This window comes from Rhinolophus hipposideros (assembly GCF_964194185.1).
Source record: "Rhinolophus hipposideros genome assembly, chromosome: 23".
Lineage (NCBI taxonomy): Eukaryota > Metazoa > Chordata > Mammalia > Chiroptera > Rhinolophidae > Rhinolophus > Rhinolophus hipposideros.
In genome coordinates, this window is record NC_138069.1 from 35,989,949 (window position 1) to 36,017,658 (window position 27,710).

The following is a 27,710-nucleotide window of genomic DNA, read 5'->3' on the forward strand; positions in this document are numbered from 1 at the left end:
GTCTCCCTACCTGAGTGGCACACACACAGCCACTGGGGAGGCTCAGAGTTCCCGTGGGGGAGAAAACCTTGGCATAAATCATGAGACAAGTTTACCACCTTCTTGTTCTTCCCTTGGTGATTTGACCCCGGGGGGCACGGTGATAGGTATTGCTTTGATCACATGTGTCTCCTTTCAATGCTCATGTACTCTCTTAGACAGCGCTTGTGTACCCAACTAATAGAATTAGCATAACATATTTTTACTCAGAGGCTCATGGGAAACATGCTTATAAGGGTATATTGACTGAAAGCTGCTGATAAATTATGCATTTGGCCTTTCTTGAAGTAATAAATGAAGACTCATTTGAAATTAAGTGTTTGGGGAGACCTTGAGAAACAATCCCTGATTCCAGACTGACAAGTATAATTTTAATTTATATTTCATCCAACATGCCGTCTCACTTTAATCCCTCCTGTACACACTAACAGCTTGATGCCTGAGGGGCAAACAGTAATGTATAAAAACAAACAAGAAAAAAGGGGCAGCGCTTAGGCTCAGAGGGAAGAGTTGAAGAGTTTCAAAGTGATCTCCAGAACTGGCTTTGTTTTGTTTTGCTTTTGCTTCTGCCCTTTTCTCACCTTGACTTGTGATCGGCCAAAAACCATGGCTACATTAATGACCTGAAAGAAGGTACTACAGTTACAGCAAGGCCGGCTGGAATGTAATTGCCAGAGAAGGTTGTGAGTGGGTTGGCCAGATATTGGGACGGCCTTGCTGCTCCATCCCCAGACACGTGCATGGTTTGCGTGCTCCAATGGTTATTGTTTCCTTGGCTGGGAGAACTATGGGGACAGAGAAAGGGACGAATTCATATTGACCCTTCAGAAAGTTCTCACACTATTTTTAAAATTTAATAACTTAGGTTTTAACTTAGGTTAATAACAGACAGACATAGTCTGTAATCTTCTGCGTAGAGCTGAAAACAATTTTGTAAACCATAGCATTCCATGTTGTTTCTCTTTCTTTTATTTTTCCTTTATTTTAGAGCAGCATGGTCACTTTTAATAGGAAAGGTCCTTTTTTGATTGAGGTATAATTGACATGTAACATATTAGTTTCAGGAGTACAACATAATTCAATACTCAGTATATATTGTGAAAGGATCACAATATGTCTGGTTAACAACTGTCACAGTACCTAGTTACAAAACAAAAAAAAGTTCTTGTGATGAGAACTTTTAAGTTCTGCTCTCTTAGAGACTTTCAAATATTTAATACAGTATTATTAATTATAGTCACCATGCTGTACATTACATTCCCATGACTTAATTGTTTTATAACCGGGAGTTTGTACTTTTTGACCCCTTTCACCTATTTCTCCCATTCTCCATGCCCCACCTCTGGTAACAACCCGTCTGTTCCCTGTGTCTATGAGCTTGGTTTGGTGGTTGTGTTAGATTCCACATGTTAAGTGAGGTCATACGGTATTTGTCTTTCTCTGCTGACTTATTTCACTTAATGCCCTCAACGTCCATCCATGTTGTCACAAATGGCAAGACGTCTGTTCTTTTTGTGGCCAAACAGTATTTTATGTCTTATCTAGAATATCTCTGTTGAATACGATCTTGACCATTACTATGCTATACACTGTTGTCACTGTAATCACTCCAAACTTTAAAGTACTTTATTTTCTGACAATTATAGGTTATAATCTTAATCTCTAAGGCTTAAAGTATGGAAAGTCAATAGACTCTACATGCATATATTATATATAAGTGATATAGCTAGACATCTGCATGGATATAGTAACCCACTAATAAACAGCTTTGCTGGAAGGTTTCCAGGCTAAAAGCTGACTGGTCCACCAGGCTTGACTCGGGGTATTTTCATAGTTGAGAGTGGTCTTCAAAGCTGGGTAAGACTTTCTGTCTTTCCTCCTTATATTAATGAACTGCCGTAGAGAGTGTTGGGCACTAGTCAGCCTATTTTTACATTAACAGACTGCTGTTTGACAAATAGTTTTTGGACATTAAGTGTACATAGAGTAGATTAGATGAAGGAGGAGAAGGGGGAGGAGAAAGGCAAGGAGAAATGTAGTAGCAATTATAGAAAAAGAAGGCAGAGAAGGAAAGAAGAGGACACCATCACCAAGAACAACCAGTCTGTTAGGTGCACTTTATATATGCCCAATATTACTTTTGCACATGCATTATCTCTTTTAAGCCTGGCAACAATCCAGTGAAGTCGGGAGGAACCATTATTATCACCACTTTAACAATGTGATACCTAGATGTTATAGGCTCAACGTAACTTGCAAGAGGTCCAGGGCTTCAGGGAGATGGTACATTATAAGCCACATTGGATGGAACTGTAATGGTTCCTACACACAGAATAAGGTGATGAGATGTCGTATGGGTGAATAATCACAAACCTATACGTATTGCCCTAATCGTTACATTTCCAGGGCAAGAACCATCAGAGGGTTTGTTCCTCACAAAGATTTTCCCCTCGGTGATAACAACACACAAGCCCCAGAAGCATATCTCCCATCTCCCAGCTTTTGATGTAATCAGTTGGTTTTCCAGGAGATTTATTTTGAACCATTGGTTATAAAGTGTTCCCTTGGCAAGGATCTGGGAGAGAGGACCAACAAAGCCAAGCACGTCACCTTCCTATTTACCTGAAGTAAGCTCTCCTAGAACTTGTGATCTCATCTGTAGAGTCCTGCAGCAGATTGTTTGAATATTTAGCATTTCTCCAAGGATGGGGGTTTCTCAATGATGCTTATAGAGGAAAAGGCAAGTTAGAGACAAAAGTTGGGGAGTAGATAGGATTGCCAAAACCTTGAAGCCTATCTGGAGGAAAAAACAAGTGAGGACAATATCTAGATGTTCTTTGATCAGTACATTCCAGGGCCACGGGTTAGAGATGCAAGGTCCTTGAGATGGGGCTATAACCAGAAATCAACCACTGGGTGCAGAAGTCAGCAGGTATTTGAAACGCCATTCATGTAACTGAACACATGTAACTCGAATGGGCACGTGGTCTCATGCATGAAAACTTCAGCAATAATGAATAGAATTATTGAGCTGTATGCTTGTCTTTTCAGTATCATTCATTCAGCCTCCTATTAAGAAATATTTACTGAGTCCTTTGTGTATACCAAGGATTATGTTGGGTACTGGGGAGATGATTAAAACATGTATCCTGCCCTTAAAGCTCACACAGTCTAAAGGAGGAGGTAGGTACATAAACAAAAGGATAGTGCAGTATGTACAGTAATGGAAGTATAAAAGTTACAGTGATTGTACAGTGGAAGAAGTGATTCACTCTCTCAGAATCGTCAGGAAACGTTTCACAGCTGAGAAGCTATTTGAACTGGGTTTCGAAGGACGAGGGAGAGTTTACCTAGTAGACCAGTAGAAAAAAAATCAAAGATTATAGCATATTATTTGTTCCCATTCCCCACAAGTGTTTCACATAATCTTGGAAACTAGAATTGAACGAATTTATTCATTCAAAGGCTGGAATAGTGTGAGTTTAATAGTATCATTTTTTTACCCACCAGAAAAAAATGTAGGTAAGAGGGGAAGCTCCTCTTTTAGGGACATGATGCCATACTAGGATTCCCATTCCTATTTTCTCATATCAAGTCAGGATTGATTAACCACATCAAGGAGAGAGAACCACTGAAGCCCAGACACTTTGGGGGCTGATTATAGTGTCATCAATATCAGAAATGAAACGGAAATTTACAAACAGCTTCACCACTTCTACTCTCCTTAACAGAGACTTCCGGGTGTGATGGAAGGGTTTCATAACTCTGGGGCAGGATGAGCAGACATTTCTCTGCCACCCCTAGAGACTCTAAGCCAAGTCCAATGTGTTTCTTTAGACCAGTGAGGAAAAAACCCTTGCCTCTCTGCCTTGCTTTTTGATATGTTCCCATGTCTTGATGAGACATGTTAGATTTTCTCTGGACTGTGATTTTTTTGCTTTTTTGTTTTGTTTTGTTTTCCTGTGGCAAGTAGAACTAGAAGTGCTGACTGAGGAGGCGTAGCCAGAAAAATAGGACTGTACGAATTAGTAATTTAACACAAGACACAGCATAAAAGGAAAAATTCTGTATCACTGTTAATCCTATGAATAGTGCATATTCATTTCTCCTACCAAAAGCACTCAATTCATGTATAAACCATAATATAATCTAAGAAAAATCAAATATCGGGCAAAAGAAATAATTGCAAGAAGCCTGCACTGTCTTTTGTAACATGGTGTGTAACAAAATCACTCTGCTGACCATCTTTCTCTCATGCAGCTCACAGAAGGTCTGAGAACAAAATCCCTGTGTAATTCTTGGTTGATATCACCTGTCTATCCCTTCCTCTCCTGAGAGTGACAAGGTCAGGAATCTTCCTAGCCAGCTGCTTCTTTGGGAGTTTCTGAAGTCAGCATCTCTTGTCTAAAACAGTTGAAAGTAGCTCAGTGACAGAACCTACCTTTTCTTCCTTTATGCATTTTGCTGAAGCAAGCTTCTCTCTCTGAATCTATCTCGGCAGCAGGTCAATAAAGAGAATCCCTAAGTGGGACAAAACTTCCCTCTGAGTTTACTTTTGCCCTGAAATACCAGAAGCCCTAATTTTAACCATCAAGATCCTCAAGCTACAAACAAGTTTGCAACTTGCTTTTTAAAATGGCCATCTATTATTCATCCAGAAAACATCTCTGAGAACCTACCATGTGGCAGGCACCGAAGATTCAGCAATGAACAAGAAAAATCCTTGCCTGTACAAAGGTGTCAGGCTGAATGCACAGAGACCCTGAACAAATGACTAGACATGTGCCCCTACGGTGACAAATGGAGTAAGTGCCATGTGAGGCATAGAGAAACCAGACCCATGAGAAATTGGCATTTAAGCAGAGCCCTGAGGATGAGTAGGTGTTAATTAGACTTAAAGTATGTTCTAGGTGGCAAAAAAAAAAAATGACCCGCTGGGGAAAGAAATACTAAGATGCCAGGAAGAGAAAGCAAGCTAAAAAGGCAAGCAAGGGCAGGATCAAGCCAGGCTGGGACTGGGTTAAAAGTTTTTGGACTCTACTCCAAGAACAGTGAAAAGTCATTGAAGCATTTTAAACAGGAGAATAAAATAATAACATATTGTTGATTTGTTTTTAATTATGCTCGCTGCCAGGTACTGAGTAGATGGGGAGTAGGGTGGAAGGTGTAGCAAGACTAAATGTCCAGTTTAGAGAATATTATAATGACTAAGATAAAAGGTGTTCCTTCCACTGGGCTCTCTTTTGCTACAGTATCCAGAGCTGTTTGGCTTTCCCCTACCAATGGGGCAAGAAGGTGAACACTCACACATGGGAGGTAGATTTTGAAGGTAGAATCAGTAGGAATTAATGATTGCTAGAAGGCAAAGCAGCGGGCTGGGTAGGCGTGAGTACGAAGACCAGTTTTTTGACTTAGGAGGCTGGTAGAATAGTGCTGTCGTTTAGAAAACAAAAGTTCCATGTTAGAAATATTAGAGAAGTAAGGGTAGCTGCCATTTGCCATGCTTATTTTGATTCAGAAATAATAGTTGCGACGCAGAAATTCCTGCATTTACAAATAATAGCATGTTTACTGCCTCTGAAGCTCTCAGCAATTGATTTTTCTCTTGGAAAAAAAAAGAACTCCGGCAATTTTGTTCCACGTTAGGTTCTTCTACAGGATCCTACAGGTCTGTGAATAGCAACATTTCCTTTATCAAATTCTTTTTGCTTGACCCTTAGTTTTACGTACATGATCCTGTTCAATTCTTCTGTTAGGTATTTGTTACTGTCTCTATTTTAAGTAAACATAAACAGGCTTAGGAAGGTTAGGTTACCTACCCATCTCCAACTAAGTTAAGTGGCAGAGCTGGGACTGAAACCTGGCTCTCCCGGACTCCAAACCTGATGCCATGTTCTTAACCACAACATGACAGTGCCTTTGGTGGGGGGCGGGGGGGAAGGCACCTATACTTATCCTGATGGCAAATAAATTAATTTGCCCAGGCCGTGGAAATGGTGGAGTTGGTACATTATAAGTGACGAGAGGCAACACCTCACCTGGGGGATGAATGCCAGCCCCTTCCTGGACATAGACTTAGCTGCTAACAAAATCGTAAGTGAGGCAAGCCGGAAGGGGCCCCCCTCTGCAGCTCTGCGGGATTGGTGGCCTCCCGGGCAGGGACATCTGAGAGCTCGCTGCTCTGTGGCAGTGGCAGCACAGGATACCTGTGCGCTGATTAACAGAGGTTTACTTCTGCACGTATTATAAACCGGGAGAGCCAATTGTCACTCCAGAAACAAGAAGCACTCCTACCTTTTTAGCTCCGTGATTTATATGGTAGTTTTTCTTCCACACGGGACTTTGCCAGACTGGTAGGTGAAGGCCACTGGTGGCTGGCTGACTTTGGTCGTGTGTTTGGAGCGTCGTTGTCCTTCCTGTTCGAAGGAAGTCGTGAAAAGTGCTTGGACAAAGAACTGAGCACACTGGGCTCGATGAGCGGTATCTAAAGAATCTGATCTGGTGTCAGCATTCCCAAAAACGCACATTGTGTCTTCGAGGTGAAGTGACGTTAGCGTCGTCTGGACGCCTTGCGGGTTATGCATGTTTGGGAATCGAGACGCAGGACCTTTTACGAAAGAAGGGTTTCGCGGAGAAGCAACAAGATTGTTGCAACAGCCTCACTGTACTGAACTCGAAGACCCCTCTAAACTGGTTCTCAGATTGATTTTTCTACCTAAGGATTAATTTCCTGACAGAATCACTGATAAGCTTGAGCTTGAGAATATTAAACCAAGGTAACCTGTTTACTTTTTTTTTTCCTCTTTTATGCTTTCGAGTGAGGTTTAAAACTAGAACTCATTCTGAGTGAACCAAATGTGTTCAAGCACTTTTCAAATCAATAGGCAGCTTGAGTTCTCCATATTGCAAAACATGATGCCCCCTCTAAATTCTCATCAGAGGCAACATGGAAATTAATGAGACCTTTAGGTTAGCCTTTCAAGCTCAGCCTTATTTTATAGCTTTGCCTTGCCTTTTCGACACCGGGATCCCGCCTGGCCACCAGCAGCATTTCACGTTGCAGTGCACTTTAATTTTGTAGTTTTCTTAGTCTTCTTGGAAACTGGCAGCTTATTAATCTCAATAACTGAGCTGCTCAATAGGCACGCTCTCCAATGAGAAACCAGACTTTTTTTTTCCCCCCCTGGCAGATGGAAACAAGGAGTTGGTTGTTGGATAAAGGCGAGGGGTGGAGTGTTAGAGAAAAAAGCCAGTTAGGAGGGGCACCCCATACCCCACATCCCTTTCTGACAATTGGCAGGAAAATAAAGCAAACCGATTCTAATCCACTGCACTGCAATTTATGGCTTGTGGTGTTAAACACACTCAAACCCATTAGTAAGAAAATAAATAAAGTGTTGTGGCACGTGTGCAAATTACTAGGTGCATTAAGAAAGAAACAAGCATTGGATCTTATTTAAGACCTCTCCACCCTGAACTCAGCGTGGTTTGCAAACTTAGAAGCATCCTTGAAGGTGCAGGTACCCAAGGAGAGTCTATCCTTTTTAAATTTGGCTCCTGCTGTACAATTAAAGCCCTGTTAAGTCTATTAAAGCTTTGGGGACCCGAACTTCTTACTTGCAAGTTACCACAGCTACGCCTGTAGGTAAAAAGGACTTTTTTAAAAAAAGGGGGAAAAAAGCTGTCCCTGGACCTTGGGGACCCAATTATGGATTGAGGCCATCTCGTGGCCATGCTTTGTAAGCGCAAGATTGCCCCGAGTCTATAAACGTGAAGACACTTGAGTTAAATTCACAGTTGAAAAAAGCCAAATATTTCCATCTCTGTCTGAGTTCTTTCACCCATTCAGCTAATACCAACTGTCATTCCCTTGGGGCATTTCCTGAAGCCTTCCCAGAGGATATTTTATCTGGCTCAGACAGGGAGAGACTTGATGAAGCACAGGGCTTTTTCTAATTCTGGCTCCCCAATGATCCTTTTCTTTTCACAGAAGCCAGATAAGGCCTCCTGGTTCTCCCAGGCAGGGGATGCAGGCTCTGCAACTTCTCTGAAGTTTCCTTTGATTTATTAGTCTCAGCCTCGCCTGCCTTTGTGAGTTGGGACCTTGTGTCCCCAGAATTGCAATCCGTCACAAGGCACTCAGCCAATTCTCTCAGCTGGGGCTGCATCTTTTGGATGATAGGGGAGTGTTCCAGAAACTTTGTCTCCGATAGCTTTTCTCCCTTCAAAACCCACCCACCAAAGAATCTGGACTATTCTGTGAGTCTCGTTGGCACATATCCATCTTTAGAGGTCATGACAACTCTAACCACAAAAGATTACTCTCAAAATTGTGCGTTTTTAAACCCCTGATAGAATCATTTCTTGCTCAGAATAACTGTTTGATGAATCAGCAAACGCCCCTCATTTCTGTCATCAGTGTTTTAACTGTGCACGCCTTATAGTTCAAAAGACAATGAATAACGCCTCTCTTTTTTTGTCAGATGACACTGAAATTGTATTTCAGTTTGTCAAAGCTTCAATTGAGTATGAGCACCCATAAGTCCATTTCTCAACAATTAGCCTGTAAAGATATTGCACACCAACCATACGATTATCAAAAGCTTATTTTTAAAAAAACCGCCACGGAGAGAAGGTCCGAAATGTTACTCTTTTTGCATTGTTGTGCTTAAATAAGAATTTAAAATGGAAAGCTTAATCTTAGTGACTTTTTAATGTCTTATGAACCAGATCCTCTTACTGTACTTGAGAACACGGGTAAGAGGCCTAAGTTGCTATTAGGTCCATTTAAGCATTTGGAGGGATTCTGGAGGAATCTACCCCACCCTTGCCAATTCCATAACATAAGAGAATAAATAAAGCCATCGGAGAATGGGACAGTGCTGCATACACGTGGTTTTGTCGGTGTCATGTACTCTGTCTGCTCTCGTTGTGTGTTAGTGTCCTGCAGCCACATGCCAAAGGCCTTCTAAACCTCAGAACCCACGTGAGGAGAACTTGTGGCCACATCAAAAATCTTTTTACTTCCAGGAAACAACTGAACACTTTGGTTCTGTTTTTAGTCGTCATTGGCTCCTCAATGCCTGCTTTGTACCAAGTATTATATTAGGTACGTGACATTGTGTTATGTGATCTGATCTATCCACGTAGGATAGATACCGTTGTCCCTTTGGGCATGTCAGGAAGGTGAAACTTGGGAAGATGAAGGGTCTGGGACAGAATCAAGATTCTGGCAGAACTGCATTCAAGGAGTTAAACTCAGGCATTCGGAGTCTATCCCAGACTTGCTTTTCTCTCTCTCTTGTCATCCTTCTTAAGCGGGCCTCCTTATGTGAGATCTTCCTGGAAACTACAGGCTATTTTCTCATAGCTTAGAAACTTAACAGGAAAAGGATTTCTTCTTCCTGACCTTTCAACAACTCTCTTTTTATTGAGTTTCACTGAGCCCAAGTAGAGTCGCCTGCCGCCCTGGGACCCAATCCCTGAGGCTTGGAGAGCCACCCATGCTGCTTGGCTAGACCTGGGTCAAGTGCCCACATAGAGGCTGATGGGAGGGGAAAAGGGTGTTAATGCCATTACCAAACACCATGGTATTAGGAAATCATTAAAAGGGAAAGAAAGAAATAAAAAGACACAGGTCAAGTTCAATGCTAGTTTTACCCCAGCCTACCTGTGTTTTCTTATTGCCTGATCATAGTGATTTTCTCCTCTAGACGCATAGGTTGAGGGGAAGGGCTGGAGGAATTTTAGGGCATTGCCTGGGCACAGAAGGGGGTTTACAGCTGATTCCATTATAAAGCAGGAGGAATAAGTTCCGGTAACTACTTCCCATCCCCTTCTGATTCATCACCCTCTCTGGTTCACTTCTCATTCATCCCACGACTTTACCTTGGAGTTCACTGTGGCCACTTAATGCATTTTAACTTTTATTAGTCTCCTGATGTCTCTTTTAAACTCCATCTTCTTCCTGCAAAAGTGCTTGAATCCCACATTTTCTAATTAAAACATGCTCATTTATTGTCTTACTAACCAGTGCTCTTTACGAGGGCTCATGATGAGAGAGTTAACTCCAAACAAACTCGAAGTACTTCCCATCTCCAGAAAACGACTGGAGAAGCAGTTTCACCTTTCTGAAGTTGAAGTACTTTGGAGAATTTTTGGTTTTGCTTTCCAAAATGAAACCATGAATGGGACACATTTAACACCGTGCTCCAAGCTGCTGTTCTCAGCAATGCATTTTATCCTCTTTGTGGTGAAAAATCGCAGATGGGACATTTGGCAGGGCCAGTCTCCTCCATAATGGACTATTATATAGATACCATCAGAAGAGTTCTACATTTAATTAGGCGAGATGTTTTATCCTAAAACGTGACATGTCCTAATGTCAGTAATTATGCCCATTGCTATTTACACTCCCGTGAATTCGTTTGCTCTTTAGAAATAGTAAGACTCGGTGAAGTAGGGGGAAAAGGAATCACACATGCAGTTAAACCCACCCAAAATTGCAGTCTGATAGTGTGGGTGGCACTGGCCTGGATGTGAGCACAAGGTAGAAAGGGCATATTCAGTATGTGTCCCGGTGTGCTGTGTTTTCTGAGAGGTCCCCATCACTGGCCTTCTCTGGAACTAGGAAAGCAATGTTACGATGGGGACCTCCTCATATCCTGCCTGTGATGCGCATCTTAAGATTCACAGTCCCATTCAGTTTGGGGAAATGGGAGAAGTGTAGAATTCTCTCTAGAGCTAAAGCTGAAGGGCTATTTCAGGGAGGGAGTGAAGAAAGGGAAGGGGGAGGGGGATGAGAGAGAGAGGGAGAGAGAGGAGGTTCTTGTGGTGAGGAATACAGAAATAATTTATACTGTCTTTTGGGAAGCTGGTCCTTGACTCTGGTCACTATATCAGAAGGCAGAACATGAGAGAGAATCAAAGTCAACAGGATTTAGGTTGACCTGATCTTTTAAGAGAAGAGAGAGTCATTTGGTGGCACAGATGCAGACTTTTCAAACTTGAACCTATGTTAAGGTCACCTAGTATAGCCCAACGTCTGTGTTACACATGAGAGCGAGGGCCACGTGACGCATCCTGGCTGGCTCTGCGTGTCCGATGGGGCTGTAACTCGGGCCTCTGGCTCATGCCTTCCTCACTTCGCCTCACTATTTTCTGCATGGTGGGGGTTTCGATGCCTATCTATCCAGCACAGAAACTTTATCTCCATTTCCTTCTTTAAAGAAATAAGATGCAACATTAGAACACATATTGCAACAGATTTGATCTTTCCAGTTATTTTATTATAAACGTGTGCATTCTCTTGGTAAAAATATTCAACAATTAGAAAGATAAAAAGTGCAAAGTAATAGTCCCTCTATTCTTTTTTTTTCAGGGACATCTCACTTGCAGGCTTACTATTTTAGGCTTCCAGAAATTATTATGAATGTCTGAGCATATTATTTTTTAGTTTAATATAAATGCAATCATATTATACATTACATTTGGCAACTTCCTTTTTTAATTCCGTAAGATATTGTGGAAATCAGTTCAGGTAATTTCTTATAAACTTACCTCATTCTTTTTTAAAGTCTATATAATATTCCATAATGTTATCATTTATATCTCTTTTTGATGGGCATTTAGATTGCTTTCAGGTTTTTGCTGTAACAAAACTGTAACGAAGATTCCTGTGTATTTGTCTTTCTTTGCATATTACATGATTATAGTTAAAAGTTAAATTCCTGGAAGTGAAATTGCTAGATCAAAGGGCATATATAATGCACATTTTGAATTTTGATTGATTATGTCCATCTCAACTCAAATGTTACAATCTCTCTTTATTCCTTCTTCTTTCATCTCTTGAATTTCTTTTATGGGTTTAAAATAACAGCCCTGAAGTTAATGGTGTTGGATTTTAAACAAGAATTGAAAGGATTTTCTTTTTCAAGGATTAATGTACTAAATAATACTCAAATACTCTAGAAACTCAACTCCCCTTCTTATATGCCAGGCATAGTATGAGATAGCGGTACAGCTCTGGGGCGATCTGACTCGCTCACGCCCCTTGCTTCCAGCTGTACTACCCTTCCTCTGTATCCCCAAATCATGCCCCCGTTGTGGCCTGCATGATTGAAGACACCTAACCTGTGCTGCCTTTTGTTTTCTCATTTATAACTTGGCAATTTTAAATTTAACTCTCCTCTCCATCCACCTTGCCATTAATCTACCTAACGGGGATATTATAAGAATGTCTAAGACGACTTAGTCAAGTTTCTGAGTCCCCAAGAGAAATGCCTAGTACAGCAGTATCGTTGTTCTAACTATTACAGGAGAGCATTATGATCAAGAGCTCGAAAATCTGGCAAGGAAGACAGCCTCTTTTGTGAAATAAGTACGTGAGGGCTCTGTCAATAAGGGGCCCTCCGGCCAAACTTATATAGTTTCTTTATCTGAAACTCCAATTTTATGCTCAATAAAGATTTTTGTATTTCCCACTTCCCATTGGTAATCCCATTACGAGCTGTGTTCGTAGGATTTAGCTTAATTCAGCCAGTATTTATGAAGGTCCTATTAGGGGCTGAGGGTAAAGGATGAAAAAGATATGGCCCTTGTCCTCTGGGAATTACAGTGTAGTGGGAGAAAGATAGCGGAGCCAATGATTTGTATTAGTATAAAACGTAAGATGGATGTAAACTCAGGGAACACGGAGTGGTGAGGAACACCCACATCTACCTGGTCAGGGGAGTCCGACCGGTAGGAATGTTATCTGGTTCCCACTTTGATAGAAAAGCGAGAGTTACCCCATCAAAAGGGCATTTCAGGCAGAGACATAAGAATAAAAAATGACCAGAAGGCAATAGTGCAGAAGCATCCTGAATCCACTGAGCCAGGACTCGGGAGACAATGTTAGAGTAGTCTCATGGCCCATGTCAGGGTCACCTTCCAGGCCCAGTCAAGCACCTTATGGTTGGTGGTTTTATGTGCTTTGGGGAGCCTGCGAAGAGATTTACGCAAAGGTGAGTTATGGTCACATTTGCAGGGAGCAGGAGGAAAGACCTTGATGAACAAGAACTGAAAGTTCATTGCAATTTACCTAAGGATCCCATATTTAAGAAAGGAAGGGAGGAAGGAGGGAGGGAGGAAAGGAGGGAGAGAGGAAGAATGGAAAGAAAAAAGGAAGTGGGGGGAAGTAAAAGGAAAGAGATCAGTACTTAAAGCAGGCAATCTGTGAGACTCATTGATTGCTATCTCCATCCCAGTACAAGCCAACGTTTGTTGAGGGTCTACTCAATGTCAAGAATATGCTGAATCTCTCACTTAGTCCACATAATGTCCCTATGAAATATTTTCAGTCATTTTCACCACTTTCCATATGATGAAGCAAATTCACCAATATCAAGTCATATTTGCCCAAGGCTACACAGGTGACAGGTGGGGCAAGCAGGCTCTAAACCCTACGTAGGAGTGCTGCCAACAGTTTACCCATTAACCACTGCCCTTCGGCCTCTTAGAACAAGTAGGTGCTGTGCCAGCGTGACCCTAACCCTGACCTTCCTCCTTCCTGACTCCTGGCCTCTCCTTCCACTACTCTGCCTCTCCTTCCACTACCCTCACAGAAATGTACACCTTGCTTTGATCTTGCCGTAACCACTGAACCTCTTGTCAAACAAAACCTGAGAGCCAGAAAATGAGCGTCCACGCCTCTGAGATGTCTGCAAAGACAGCCTCCCCCGACCACACTTGCCTTCAGGTTTTGTTTAATTCTGCCACTTGCAAAGAAAATGCCTGAAGGTGGGCACCTGCCTTTTAGTCTAACATGCCACCTCCCTGTCAGGGAGCTTTCAATTCACCATGCCTCCGCCTGTCCAACTGCATCTTCATCAAGTCTTCCAAGATGGCAGTGACAAGCTTTTTGGGTACTTAAGGCAAACGTGCATGACAGTTTTCCTTGACACTTGAATTTTTAAAAAGCATTGCCCGGGGCCCTAGGAAACCCAGCATTTAAGAAACCAGGAGCCTTTCAAGGAAGCCAGGCTTTCCAAGTCTGCTTCCCTGGGACTTGTTTCGTGACAGAAAGGGTGCCGCGGGATCTGCTTGGGAGTACATTAAGTGCCATGGCAGTATCTACGTGTTGATGCTAAATGACAATTGCCTTTTTGAATGGCATTTTTTGACGACTGAATGTATGGATCTATTTTGTGCATCGTCAGTGGGTATGTGGCTGGCCTACAAACACGCTGAACTGGAACACTTCTGCAAAGCATTAATTTCTGAGTGTCCAACAGATATATGTAGGCAGGCAGACACGTCACCAGGGTTGCTATAAAGCTTAATTAACATCCCTGAAGAGCTCTTATGTCATTTCATGAAGAGTGCTAAGTAAGAAGAAAATATTGTGCCTATGGATATTATACATATAAAGAAATGGGGGTAAATACACGGATAGGTCTTCTTATATTTGAGGGTCTGGTGTAAATTCAAATGAGAAAATAAATTGTATTAAAGATAACTGTCTTTTATTTGAGGTTTAAAGAAAAAGAACAGAGCCTCAGACTTAAATGTAAATCTCTACATAGTATTCTACTACATATCTACATACTATACATACATATCTACTACATAGAAATCTCTACATACTATTGATGTGGAAAAAGCAAATCTAATACACACAAAAAATAGTTTTGTTGGGTTTTTTTGCTTTTGTTTCTTTTCTCCACCAGTCCTACATCTAAGATTGCTTTGAAGACTCAAGAATTCAAATATATCAGTTTTTGTTTTCCTTTGTAGGTCTTGAAGAAATCCCATAAAATACATAAACTGTCCTTTTTAATTTTTATAGCAGAGATATGTCTTCCTTCCTCTCTTCTTTCTCTCCTTCTTCCTTCCTTTCTTCCTTCATTCATTCCTTCCTTCCTTCCTCCATCGAGTGTCTAGGTCTTGAAAACCTTTAATGCTCTAGGCACTATTTAAAAATCTAACCACTATTAGGGTTTTTTTTTTTTTTTTGCTCACTTGTTTGTTTTTCATTTCTTTCCAGTCTTTAATATACTCATTCAGAAATAGAGGGAACTAAATTAGAACTTCTCAAAGGTGTTCCCCATTGAACACCAGTTTTAAGACTAGGATGGTGGGTGGGTTAAAATAGATGTAGTTAGATAATTTAGGAGAATGATAAATATTGTATAGAATACTGAAATATATAGGACATTTAATATATTAAAAGCAATCTCCTTAATTTTGTTCAGTCTAGTATTTCTCTTATTGTGGACCACTTTCTTTACCAAAAGCTAGTTCAATGCAAATATACTTGGTGAGACAAAGAACATGCTTTGAGAGCTTATATTTCAGATTCTCTCTGATGTCATGACAGAAGTAGGAAGCCCAGAATTTCTCTTCAGACCCTTTCTAGGCAAGGATTTTGTGATTTTGCTTTATTTTGTTTTGTTTTATTTTAGAATAAAACCTAATTTCTCTCTTGGCCTAAACTGTTGAAATTCATCACACCCAGTCTCATTTATCAGGTTCTGGAATATTTGGACCTGGCGAGTAAATGCTCAGAATATGCACTAACAATAAAACGTTTTTGTTTTTTTTTTTTAAAATGTCATGATAGATAGCTTTCCTAGAATATAAACCCTAGAAGCCTCTTGCTAAAACCTCTTCCCCGAGATGAGAGACTGTTGACCTGGGCGTGTTAAAACAGTTTATAAGATATGAAGTGTTGTTACTCTTTCTATGACTACTGCTACCTGGCTCCTTGGGGATAGTTCTGTTCTAGCAATTCATTAACAATTTTCACAAACAAGCTCATGACACGGGTAGGATGCAAGGAGACTGATAAAATGTTTAGAGCCAACCAGTTTGACCTTGCTGAGGAATTCAGGGTTAATCATTTCCTACCTGTAGAAAACAGCTAAAGCTTCCTCTAAAAGTTCAACATAGGATTACCTTACCACCCAATAATCCCTTTCTTAAGTATATCTCCAAAAGAATAAAAAACAGGTGTTTGTACTAGAGCATGTCTAGAAAATGTCTAGAGCAGCACAATGCATGATAGCCAAAGGGTACATGCAACCCAAATGTCCCATCAGTGGATGAATAGAGAAACAAAATGTGTACATGTATACAATGGAATAGTAGTCAGCCTTAAAGAGGAATGAAATACTGATGAATGCTAAAGCAGAGATGAACTTGAAAACATGTTAAGTGAAAGAAGACACACACAAAAGGTCACGTATAGAGTGATTCCATATATATGAAATACTCCGAAGAGGGAAATCCAGAGGCAGAAATCTGATTCGTGGTTACCAGGAGCTGCAGGTAGGAGGAAGGTGGGAGTTACTGCTTCGTGGTTACAGAGCTTTCTCTTCAGGTGATGAAAATATTTTGGCACAAAATAGAGGTGGTACTTGTACAACCTCGTGAATGCACTAAATGCCACTGAATTGTACTTTAAAACAGTTAATTTTGTGTTATGTGCATCTCATCCCAATAAGAAAAATTTAATTAATTAAAAGAAAACAGCTAGAGGATCAGTGTGTTCCCCTCAGTATGAAACGTCTCCTCCAAGGAGAATCAAGACAGCAAGGCTGGAGAAAGGATGCTAGGGGAAAAAATGTCTGTTCCCAAAACAGGCTTTGCAATGGTTAACTTTGAAAATGGACTACCAACAATACCAGTACGTGTGATTTGATTAATACTGGTGAATGCGATATGTTAACATCGGGGAAACTGTCGACATGGCCCCGTTCTACCACATGGTAAATGCAGCTCTTCAGACTTGCCTGAAGTCGCTGAAGCACCAGAGATAAGAAAATGAAGAAAGGTGTATGAGGCAGAACTCCTTTGTTATAGAGGTGGGAAGGAAGAGGGAGATCAAGGATTCTTCCCTGGGTGGGGGAGAGAAAGCATAGGATTTTTCAGAGATGAAAACCATTCTCGTCCTTTTCTTGTCAAAGTGATTTGGAAGAGAAAATGCACCATGAAATCTTCGTGTTTGCAGAGATACCAAACCCATGAAGATAAACTGCTCTGTAGGTGGGCAGAGAAGTGACAGATAAGGAGCAAGTACATTTACCCAAAATTCTTCCAGACTTACAGGAAGATTATCTCTGAACTCCTGGTTACAAACCAGGAACTGGCCCTGAGATGAGTGTAACGCGTGACTATATACGTCCATTGGGTTGCTGTGGAAGGAGGGGGAGGGAGGGCTGCAGAATGCTCAGCATCACTAAGCAGCTTCTTAGAAACGGAACAAAATTGCATTATCCCACTATTTTCCAAAGCCATGTGTATTCTCAGTGGATATAATCAATGTGGTTATGGCTAACATACGTCAAGAATAACAGGAAAGTTGAGAATTCCAACTTAAAAGATCAAAAAAATGGGAAGGCTCTCAGGAAACATGCTAAAAGCCTCAGAATAGAAAGATGAAGATTTCTCAAAGGATTTAAACTAACCATGTGTAGACATAATGAGAACATGGTTTTTGTTTACCAAAATCTTGAAAATCTAGTGACAGGGCATCCCTTGAAGAGGACACCATAGGATAAATAAATAGAAGTGTTGCATCTCAGAGCAGACAGAAACCTTTACATTCATCACTTCCTACAGGCAATATAAAATAAACTATTCGAGATCTAGATTAGTTCATGTTTTATTCATGTACTGAAAATTGATAGAGCACCAAACGTGCACTCATTCAGAGGCTGGGGATAGAGTGGTGAGGAAGGCCCTTGAGGAAAGTACATGCCACTGGGCAAAGCAGACAATAAGCAAGGGAATGAATGAGGTAGCTACTCAAAGGGATGAGTGTTGGCCGAATGAGAGGGCAGGGTCACCACCATGACCCTACCTACCCCAACAACCAGTCATTGGGGGTGGGTGGGTCCCCAGGCTGCAACCTTGGGCAAGGTAGGGCGATAACATGAGAGGGTGGGAAGGATTAATTAAGGAAGCATTTCTGAGAAAGTGACTTTTGAGGGGAGACCTGAAAGCCTGAGAAGGAGAAACCATGCAGAGATGGGAGTTAAGAACTTTCAGACTTGGGGAGAAGCATGGCCTCTTTATGGACTGCAGAAAGTATCATGGAAACCCCAGGAGCAGAGCGAGTGGGGGCTGGGAAGAGAGGAGGCAGACCGAGAGGTGCTTTGTGGATCCTGGTGAGGAGCTGGACTGCTTCCAAGTGTGGAGGAATTGGGAGATTTTAAGCAGGAGAGGAATATGATTTGATTTGTGTTTCTAGACAATGACTGGCTCTTTTTTAGAGAATGGCTGTAAAGAACCCAGGTGGAAATAGGGATACCTATTTAGAAGCAGCTGTGTGCAGTAGGCCAGGCATTAGGTGACGTGGAGGTGTAAGGTGTAAGAAGAGGACGGATATCTGTTGGAGGCAGAGGGGAAATCAACTGATGAGGGATGGGGTCTGAGGAAAGAGCATGAACGATAGTGAAGCCTGTGAGGTAGGTGGCATGGCACCCACTCAGATGCCACCCTTGAGGACTGGAGCATACATTTTGGCCCAGTTCCTGGGAGTGTTGGCAGCCAACAGATCTCAGGCGGTTCTTTTCTGGGCCAGAACTTCAGCTGAAGAGAGCCACCTCTCCCAAGGTTACAGCCCTGGGGACAGCCCACATCCAGTGACTAGTCCAGGTGAGGTTATGAAAGCCCAGCCTTCTCAGCCCAAAGTCTACAGAGCCGTTCCAGCTCCAGAGCCCCCCAGGAGAGTGACCAAGCGCCCTATGAAACAGCATCACAGCTCAGTTTTTCCCTCTGCCCTGCTGCTTCCCTTACTCCTTCACACGTGGCATTCCCCAAGAGCATTTTCTAATAAACTTCCTGCATGCCGAGTTTTCTTCCTCGGAGTCTGCTTCATGGGGATGGCACTTGCACAGCTGGTAGGTGATGACCTCTTTAACCAAAATGGGGAAAGCCCAAAGGAAAAGGACAGTTTGGAGTGAAAATCAAGAGTTGTGTTTTGGTCATGTTCAACTTGTTCCGTCTAACTGCATCCAAACGTAGACAGAGCAATAAGTGCAATATTGAGGGGTGGCTAGACTATTCTGGACAAAAACCCGCAAGGCAAAGGGCAAAGAAGACAGCCAAGCCTTTTCATGACAGAAGACTGGAGTGAATTTCCCTGGAGTCTGTTCTACCATAGTAATTTTTGAGACTGAATGCTCCTAAATCTGCTTCCTTTGTTCAAAGAGAAGACACAGTTTAAAACCCTCGTATTTGGACTAAAATACAGATTCTGTGCCCTCAAAAGCATACATTATATAGTCGCCCATCGTGCTTACCTCTTCTTTCTGCCACTCGCCCCATGTACCACTGTATTCCAGCCACACTGTTCTTTCACATTCTCAAAAATTAGCTCTTTCCCTTCTCAGGGCCTTTGCACGTGCTGTTTCCTCTGCCTGGGATGCCCTTTTCATGACTCCTTTCATGAGAAGCTGCTTCTTATCCTCAGATTTCCCCTGATCTTCTCTTCAGAGAGGAGTGGCCACGCTAATGTAATCCCGCATTTTCTCTTAGCTCCCTGTTTCCTGCACGGCACTTCTCACTATTTATACTTATCTCATGTATTTGCTGGTTTATCTGGACTTTTGTTTATTTGGTCTGTATCTATAATTAGGAATTCCCACATGAGGATGAGGACTTATTTAGCATTGTATCGATGTGCTCAGTAAATATTGGTTAACTCATGACTTCCCATTTTAGATAGTGTATCCTTTCCAAGGACGTGGGGCAAATACAGCACAGACAGGTATTCAACACCTCCTGTGGGCCAGCTTTTGTGCTCACAAATTGTACTCATTACCTCTTTTAGCTCTTCCAGCAGTTCTGTAATATAGATATTGTTATTCACCCACTTTTTGGAGGAGACCTCTGAGGCTCAGGGAGATTAATTGGCTTTCCCAACATCACGCAGTTCCCGGTGGAGTGGAGATTTGAATCCAGATGTGCCTTACTCCAAAGTCTGTCCATTTTCCACTATACCATAATTTGTGCATTTCTTCAGCAGACATTTGTGAGCACCTACTAAGAACAGAGAAAAATACTAGGAAGCAAAATATATAGGGCCTGCCTTGGAGAAGCTTGTAATTTGACTGGAGAGACAAGGCAAACACACAGGGCAAATGTAATGGCATGAAGCAGAGTATGATAAAGGGGCATACCCTCAAGTTCCTTCCAGCTCGAAAGTCCTGCGACTCTCTAAACGGTACAGGCAGTAAACGCAATGGGAGAAACCGTCCCACCCATTGATTGTATCTGATGGCATGCATTCCTTCTTCATCTGTCTTTAGCTGCCGCTGAACGTGAGTGCAAGTCCGTTTGAGAAAACTGTCTCTGCACTCCTATATTATAATTTGTGGTGATGTCAAGGTCAAGTTTGAAGTCAAAGTCAGAAGGCTTTGGGTTTTTTTCCTCTACGCTATCAAGACTCTTACCAATTAACTTGAAAAAAGTCAATAAGTTAACAACTCCAGGGTTGGAAAAAAAAAAGACTCCTCATCTCATCCCAAAGATTCTGAAATGGATTTGCTCACAAACAGCAGGATTCTGTCGTGACCTCCTGAGACCTTGCCTGTCACACTGAGCAGTATATCATTTCTTGAGGGGAAAAAAAAGTTTTACCGTGAAAAATGCTGTGTTATATCACAGTGTGACACTATTTAAATATCAAGAGTAGACGCTTCTATTTAGCGAAACGGAAGGCAATAAATTGAGTTGCTAATTATTCCAGCTGTGAGTATTTTTGGTATAATGGCAAATTTTGAAGAGGGCAAAATAGAGGATTTTCCTGTTGTTCCTGGCCCATGTATATGTAGTGATGGTCCCCTATGATCTGAAAGGTTCAGGGATCAGAAACCTTGGAAGCCTATTTTTCGCTGAATCAAAATTGGTTTGAGTCTAAGCTTAGGGAATCATGAGATGAAATGGGCTTTTAATTATACTAATTAGGTTATTGGCTTCGTTTTCAAACTTGAGAAGTCGCAATTTTTTTTAAAACAGTTTTAAAGTTTTGTTTTAAAAGCAACAGTTCACTTCTCAACCCAGACATACACTCTCAACGGGAAGGAGAGCAAAAGCACATTAGTAATATCCTCAATCCCTTCCCTTCCTCATAAAATTGTTTTTGGAGAGGTGGGGATGCCTGCAATGCTCTTATCACTGTGCTAATTAGAACAACTCATTCGTTCGACAAATAATGTAAATGAGCTGTGCGAGGTCCAGGAGATCTGCTAAAGAACAAGATATACGTGCTTCCTGCCTTCAGGTGATTAATGGCTATATTTATTGGTCATTCACTGGACGTCAAGCTCAGTGTGAGGCATTTCATGTAAATAAACTCACCAGTCCCCCTAACAAGCCCATGAAGTAAATTCTAGCATTCCCTCACTTGACAGGTGAGGCCCCAGGACCTAGAGAGGTTAGGGAACTTGCTCGGTGTCACACAGCAATAAGTATGGATCCAAGCCAGGATCCAAACCCTGGTTGTCCAAGTCCAGAATCTGTAGGCTTAATGCTGCCTTGATAGGATCCTGTTGGTTTCAAACATAATTAAATTAATAAGAATAATAAAGGAATGTTTATGTGTAGGGAAAGAAGTCTGACTTTAAATATCAAATGTTTACCAGTCTGTGGGGACAGAGTCCCAGAGAGCAGTTTCCAGGCTCTCGGCCTCACGTGGAAAGGTGCTGGCTCGGTTATTAGATGGCCATCAGCTGTGATCAGATGGCCATCCGCTGTGGCTGGGTGGCCATTAGCTGTTGCCGGTTAGCCCTTGGCCACTGATATAACTGCCGTGGCTGAGCTAGCAAGCGTGGATTGCAGCTAGCAAGTGGGGTTGGTTGGTTGGCCGAGAAGCAGACGGCAAATTGCGCATAGTGTGGCTCCTGCTTCCTGTGTCTCCAGCCCAGCCACCAGTGAGAATGTAGTGGTATGACTCCCCAAACTATGGCTCCGTGGGTGTTCCTTTTTGGCCTCACCATATTTTGCGTTCTTGTGCAGGAAGCAGGACTAGAGTCCCTGCATGACTATCTCTCAAGAGTACAGGAGACTTTTGCTTTCTATTTTTTAAATTTATTTACTTGATTTTTTTAAATGTGTATGTTTTATATTTGCAAATAGGAAAATAAGGGCAGAACACTGACAAGATTACTTAGTTTTGCTATTCAGGAACTCGCTGAGCAGCACAGTATCCAAGGTCATTTTTCTCATTATCTCTCATGCTTTTTCCATCTCATCCTGAATGCTTCTCTCGGTCTCTATACCCCTGTGCCCTGTGTCTCTCAGGAACCCACCCATCGCATTGCCCCTCTTCTACCACCCTTTTGTCTTATAGTGGAGAGTATAAGAACAGTGCCAGAAAGTGTGGTGATTATTTAACCTTTCTCCAGCTAAATGTTTTATTATAACTCCTGAAAACCTAATTACAGTAACTTTACATGCCACAGTACCCTTTATAGGCTGCCTCTATATTAAACATACTCCTCTAGAGACAATAAACCTGATGCTTCAAAGGGCACGGCCGGTACCAGTAAATGTGATGAAATCTCACGTTTTCCAGTGCACACCTGATCTTCCTCACTGATCACCACGCCCCCAATCCTCGTGTATTTCTGCCTCTGTCCTTTCTCTGGCTTTTGATTAAATTTCAGCAACAGCATTATGATATTAAACATCTTTGAGGGATTAATGAGCTGTGTCTCAATATTGTCATCCACTACTCTGAATACCTGTGCGTTTATTTACTGGGGAGGGAGGTCAGTTTCCTCGGTAGAACAACAGTCAACACCTGGTTTCCCTGATAACCAGAGCAGCTTTTTGCACACGGTGCTACGTTGAGATCATTTGTTCAAGACTCTCTCGCTCAGTTTCAAGGAGAATGTTTACTGCAGCTGACTTCATGAGCGAAAGGGAGCTAGCTCGTCTTCAGTGTTAGTCACGACTTATTCTGGTTAGCTGAATGGTGACCTGTGATGAGATAGTGCGATACAGATTGAGACAGAGAGGACGAGAGAGGGGGGAAAAAATAAAGAAATAAACTTGCCCTTTGGAGTTGAGACTACAGTTATTTGTGTAGTACATTTCTGTTTCGAAGGCTTGCTGGGATTTCCCCCTGGGCATAAAGCCAAACCTAGAGAAAATAGGGAGACAGCCCTCTTAGAGGATCCCACTAGTTGCAAGCTGAAAGATAGTTCTTGGTTTTAAGGGATTGGATGCATTCATTTCGTTCTGTGGTAGGTTTTGAGGTTAATGAGTGAGTTTACTTGTGATTGACTGAAAAACAAACAAAAACAAAACAAAGAAAGAGAAATCTTTTGTCGGAACCTCAAGTAGTTAAATTAACCATCACTTCTCAAAGCTTCCACTCCTTGGAACAGAGGAGCTTGACACAGATAGTCAAGCTCCTCTGTATCATAAGAATAAAATAAAAATTCACAGCATGTTCAAATTGACAGCGTTCTTCTTATATGGATGCTATGCATGAGTTTCTTGTTTGTTAGACGTCTTTCTAAAATCTTCCATGTTTGTTTAATCAGAGAAAATGTGTGCCCTTAATTTTCTAACCCAATTTGAAGCAAAAGCCTGGGTTGCCAGGATTCTGCCTCAAATGCATGTCTCTGCTGTCTTGCAAAATGCCTGGGAGAATGGCTGCTGGGTAAGCTCTCTCTTGGCTTTTATTAAATGGTTTTGTTTTCACATGAGAAAAGTGGTGACATTTACCAAAAAGATTGATAGTTCAGGGTGAGGTGGTGATCACTGTATTCTTAGGAACTCACTGGGACCTAGGGTACAGAGCTGAGAACATAGAAGGATCGTCCTTCCTTCATCTGGCTACTCAGTTCGATGGCCATTCATACCCTGTGCCAGGAAGGATACTGCATGCTAGGATGGAAGCCTGATAACCCACGTGACTAGGAAAGAAGTGTGAGATCTCTTTTATTTTTTGTAAGTCATCAAGGACTGGTTTTCTCTATCCCTTTGAGTGAGAGCAAGCTCCAAGGACAGCCCTTTGGGGCCCCTCATTTGCCTTTCCTTTCTGACACACAAGTGGCCAATTCTGAGAGCAATTGAGTTGTGCTTGAAAAATGTCAAGTGCATTTGGAAACGACACATTTTTGCTGACGCCTGGAGTCCTAAGCTGAGCTACTTCCATGACCGACCGCTGGGAAGAAGTTCAGTTGGGGCATCACAAACGATTCATCGGAGCATACTGAGCAGACCCCCGAGGGGGAAAGCTGTCTTAATAACCAGTTCAGGGGAAAATCAAGTCCCCTAAGCCTTCTTGGTCTTCCCAGTGACCATCTGGCTGGACCGTTACCTGTAGGTCTTGCTTTGTTTTATTTATCATTGTTTCCTACAGTAGATAAGGGCAATCCTTGGGTGAATTAGTGCTTGCATTTTTTTTCAAGTTGTGATTATGAAAATTTTCCAACATACAGAAAAGTGGGAAGACTAGTACAACATCATAACCACCTAGTTTCAACAATTGCTATCATTTGCCACATTTGCCTTATCTATCTAGAGAGTGAGAGAGTTAGATAAAGATCTTTTTGTGGAATCCTTTGAAAGTAAGTTGTAAACCTCATGACACTTTACCTCTAAAGACATCAGCATGCGAAAGTCACATTTTAAAAAATATATCTACTCACCATCTAGTGTTCTAAGTCAGACACATTTGAAAGGTGCAAAAACAGAGTTTCTTAAAGTTGAACATATATTTGAACCCCCTGGGGAGCTTCTTAATGGATACACTCCCAGACTTGTAGGCCTACGTCTGTCTGGAGACAGGAATTTGTACTTTTTTGACAGAGCACTCAAGAAATCCAAAAGCAGGTATTTCTGGGAAAATCTGAAGATCATTTATTTAGATCCTTCTTTTTTTATTTGTTTGCTAAATTAGTTTATTTGTTTGCTAAATTTAATCTTCTGAAAATGTGTAACACCAGGGTGTAACTATATTGTAGGAGAAACAGTGGTCTATATATATTTGGTACTTTGGTTTAATAATTTTAAGCATCAGAAACTAGAAAGAAGAGAGGTGATGACTAAATGAGTTTCATTTAGCCTTCATTGTCACAGACGCTGTGATATCAATGAGCATCTGTGAGCATTCAAAGAGATGAATCTTTTAAGGACTAATGCAGTGACGGAAAGTATACAGGTTTTTTTTTCTCTGGAGGGATCTGGCCTAGTGTATAAACATGGCGAGTTTGCCATACACAAACTTGGAAATCCGTTTGGAAAGCAAGAGTCAACATGACAGAAAGAATGCTACTTTTAAAATTAAAAAAAAAATGTTTACTGTATTGTTTCTTTTAGCATTCATTATTTTGGCCTTGGAAAGGTTGTAGGTCATTCATTTAACAAGGATTTGTTGATCCTAGATGTTAGGATAGAGCGTTGAACACATCAGACAAAACACCTGATTATTTTAAACTTCATAAAAATTCAGTTCTAATGATGGAGACAGACAATAAAGAATACAATAAGTACACAAATACATATGTCATGAAGAAAAATAAAGCAGTTATAACGGGATGAAAACTGACATGGAAAGAAGTGAGGGGCCAGAGAAGATCTCTCTGAAAAAGTGACAGAGGAGCAGAGTGGTGAAATTACGCCAAGAAAGAAGCTATGCAGATATTTCCAGGCAAAGGCAACAGCAAGTGCAAAGGCTCTGAGGCAGGAATGTGTTGGATGTAATGATGAGGAATGGAAAAAGAACAGTGTACAATGGGAGGATAAAGTAGTAGAAGACACAGCTGGAGACGTAGCCTGAGACACATCATGTAAGGATATGTAGGCGGTGGGGAGACTTCTGAATTTATTCTAAGAGTTATTGGAAGCCTTCCTCTTTCTTTCTTTCTTTCTTTCTTTCTTTCTTTCTTTCTTTCTTTCTTTCTTTCTTTCTTTCTCTCTCTCTCTCTCTCTCTCTCTCTCTCTCTCTCTCTCTCTCTCTCTCTCTCAGTAGAGAGGTGGTGACATATGACATAATCTGACTTCCTTTTTAGAAGGAAGTGTGGAAAATAGACTGGATTGTCAACGGGACAATTTTAGGATCTAATGAAGCATTCCCATCCATAAGAAATAACAGCCATTTCTTTTATTCTTATAAATGAGTGCATTCATCATAACATTAAAGCCAATTTAAGTTTCTTAATCTTCATCTTGTGATTTCTTTCTGTTGCCACAACATTCCTGTTTCTAATTTACTAATTCTGTCCACAAATATAACTAATGTTCAGGCACTGATATTTAGGCTCTAGAGACAATAAAATATCTACCCGTATCAAATGTCAAGAATATCACGATTTGATTTGGGGACGATACATTAATTATCAATAGTAAGATTAATACTATAGTAATATATATTATATCTAGTGTATGAATAGATTCTTGAGTACACAAAGTGATGGGGGTGGGGGAGGATGTTGGAATGGTTTTCCAGGTAAGTGGTTGGAAGGTGAGTAGGAGCTAGCTGGGGTGGGGGTGGGGTGGGGGTGGGGGTGGGTGGGGAAGTACAGGAAAAAGCCATTCCTGAGAGCATAGCACGTCATTCACAAGGGTATGGCAGCATGAACAGGCTGATTAAGGAAAGATGTGTCTTTTGTTGTAGCTGAAGTGTAGAGTCCATGGGAGCTGGGAACACAAGGTTAGAGATGAGGATAAAAAAAAAATTGGGTAGCGGTTGTAAAAAGTCTTGTCCCATATTGAGATTTGGGTTTTCTTTTTTAGACATTGGAGGATCAGCAGGGATTTCTAAGCCAGGGCACAATGACATTTATGTTTTGGGAAGAAACGTGGCAGGAGGGCTGAATGGCAGGCAAGTTTGGTGGAAAAGGTTTTCAGAAATATTAATAAAACTGATGGAATTCTTTCACCCATTGTATGGGAGAAGGTGAGGGAAGGGACGACGTGAAAATGACTAGTTTATTAGGCAACTGGGAATAATAACAGGAGTTCAGGAAGAGTGCGTTTGGGGAGGGGAAGGAAAAGAGTTTGTATTTGGTGGGAACTTGTTCCACACAGCTTGGAATGTCATCACAGATGCCCAGTACTGACTGGAACATGGTCTGGACCGCAGGGACGCAAGTGGGCTCGATAGAAGTGGAGATCTGGAGGCTTCAGTCACATCGGGGATGGCTGAAGCCTTGGGAATGGGTGAGATCTCTGTGGGAGTGAGACCTAGTGTTCACGTATGTTTAAATCCTCATTAATGACGACTTACAACGTCTTTGTATTCCTTTGCTTTAGTTTGAGTTCCTATTTTCACTACCCACTCTTGGAGAATTGTCCAAGAAATACATTTGAAGTAGTTTTTGTTTGTTTGTTTGTTTTTCTTTTTTTTCTTTTTCCTTTTTTTTTATTAGTTTCAGGTGCACAAGACGTTTACCATTTATATCCCTCACACTGTGTGGACCCCCCTCCCCCATCCACTACCCCTCTGACATCACACACAACCGTTACATTTCCACTGTCTCTATTCCTAATGCTGTACTCCGCTTCTTGTAAGTATATATATATATACATATACATATAAAATTATAGTTGGCATTCATTATTGTTCAGCTTCAGCTTCAGGTGTACACTGCAGTGATCAGGCATCTACATCATCCCTGAGGTGGTCTCCCAAATGGGACACGTGTCCATCGGATACCCTACAAAATCTT

The 27,710-nt window shown here is 41.5% G+C and overlaps 1 protein-coding gene across 12 annotated transcripts in view; it reads left to right on the forward strand.

Annotated features, from left to right (window-relative positions):
* The window catches only part of TENM2 (teneurin transmembrane protein 2), a 1,145,520-nt gene that overhangs the window by 871,325 nt on the left and 246,485 nt on the right, over nt 1-27,710 (forward strand). The window lies entirely within an intron of this gene.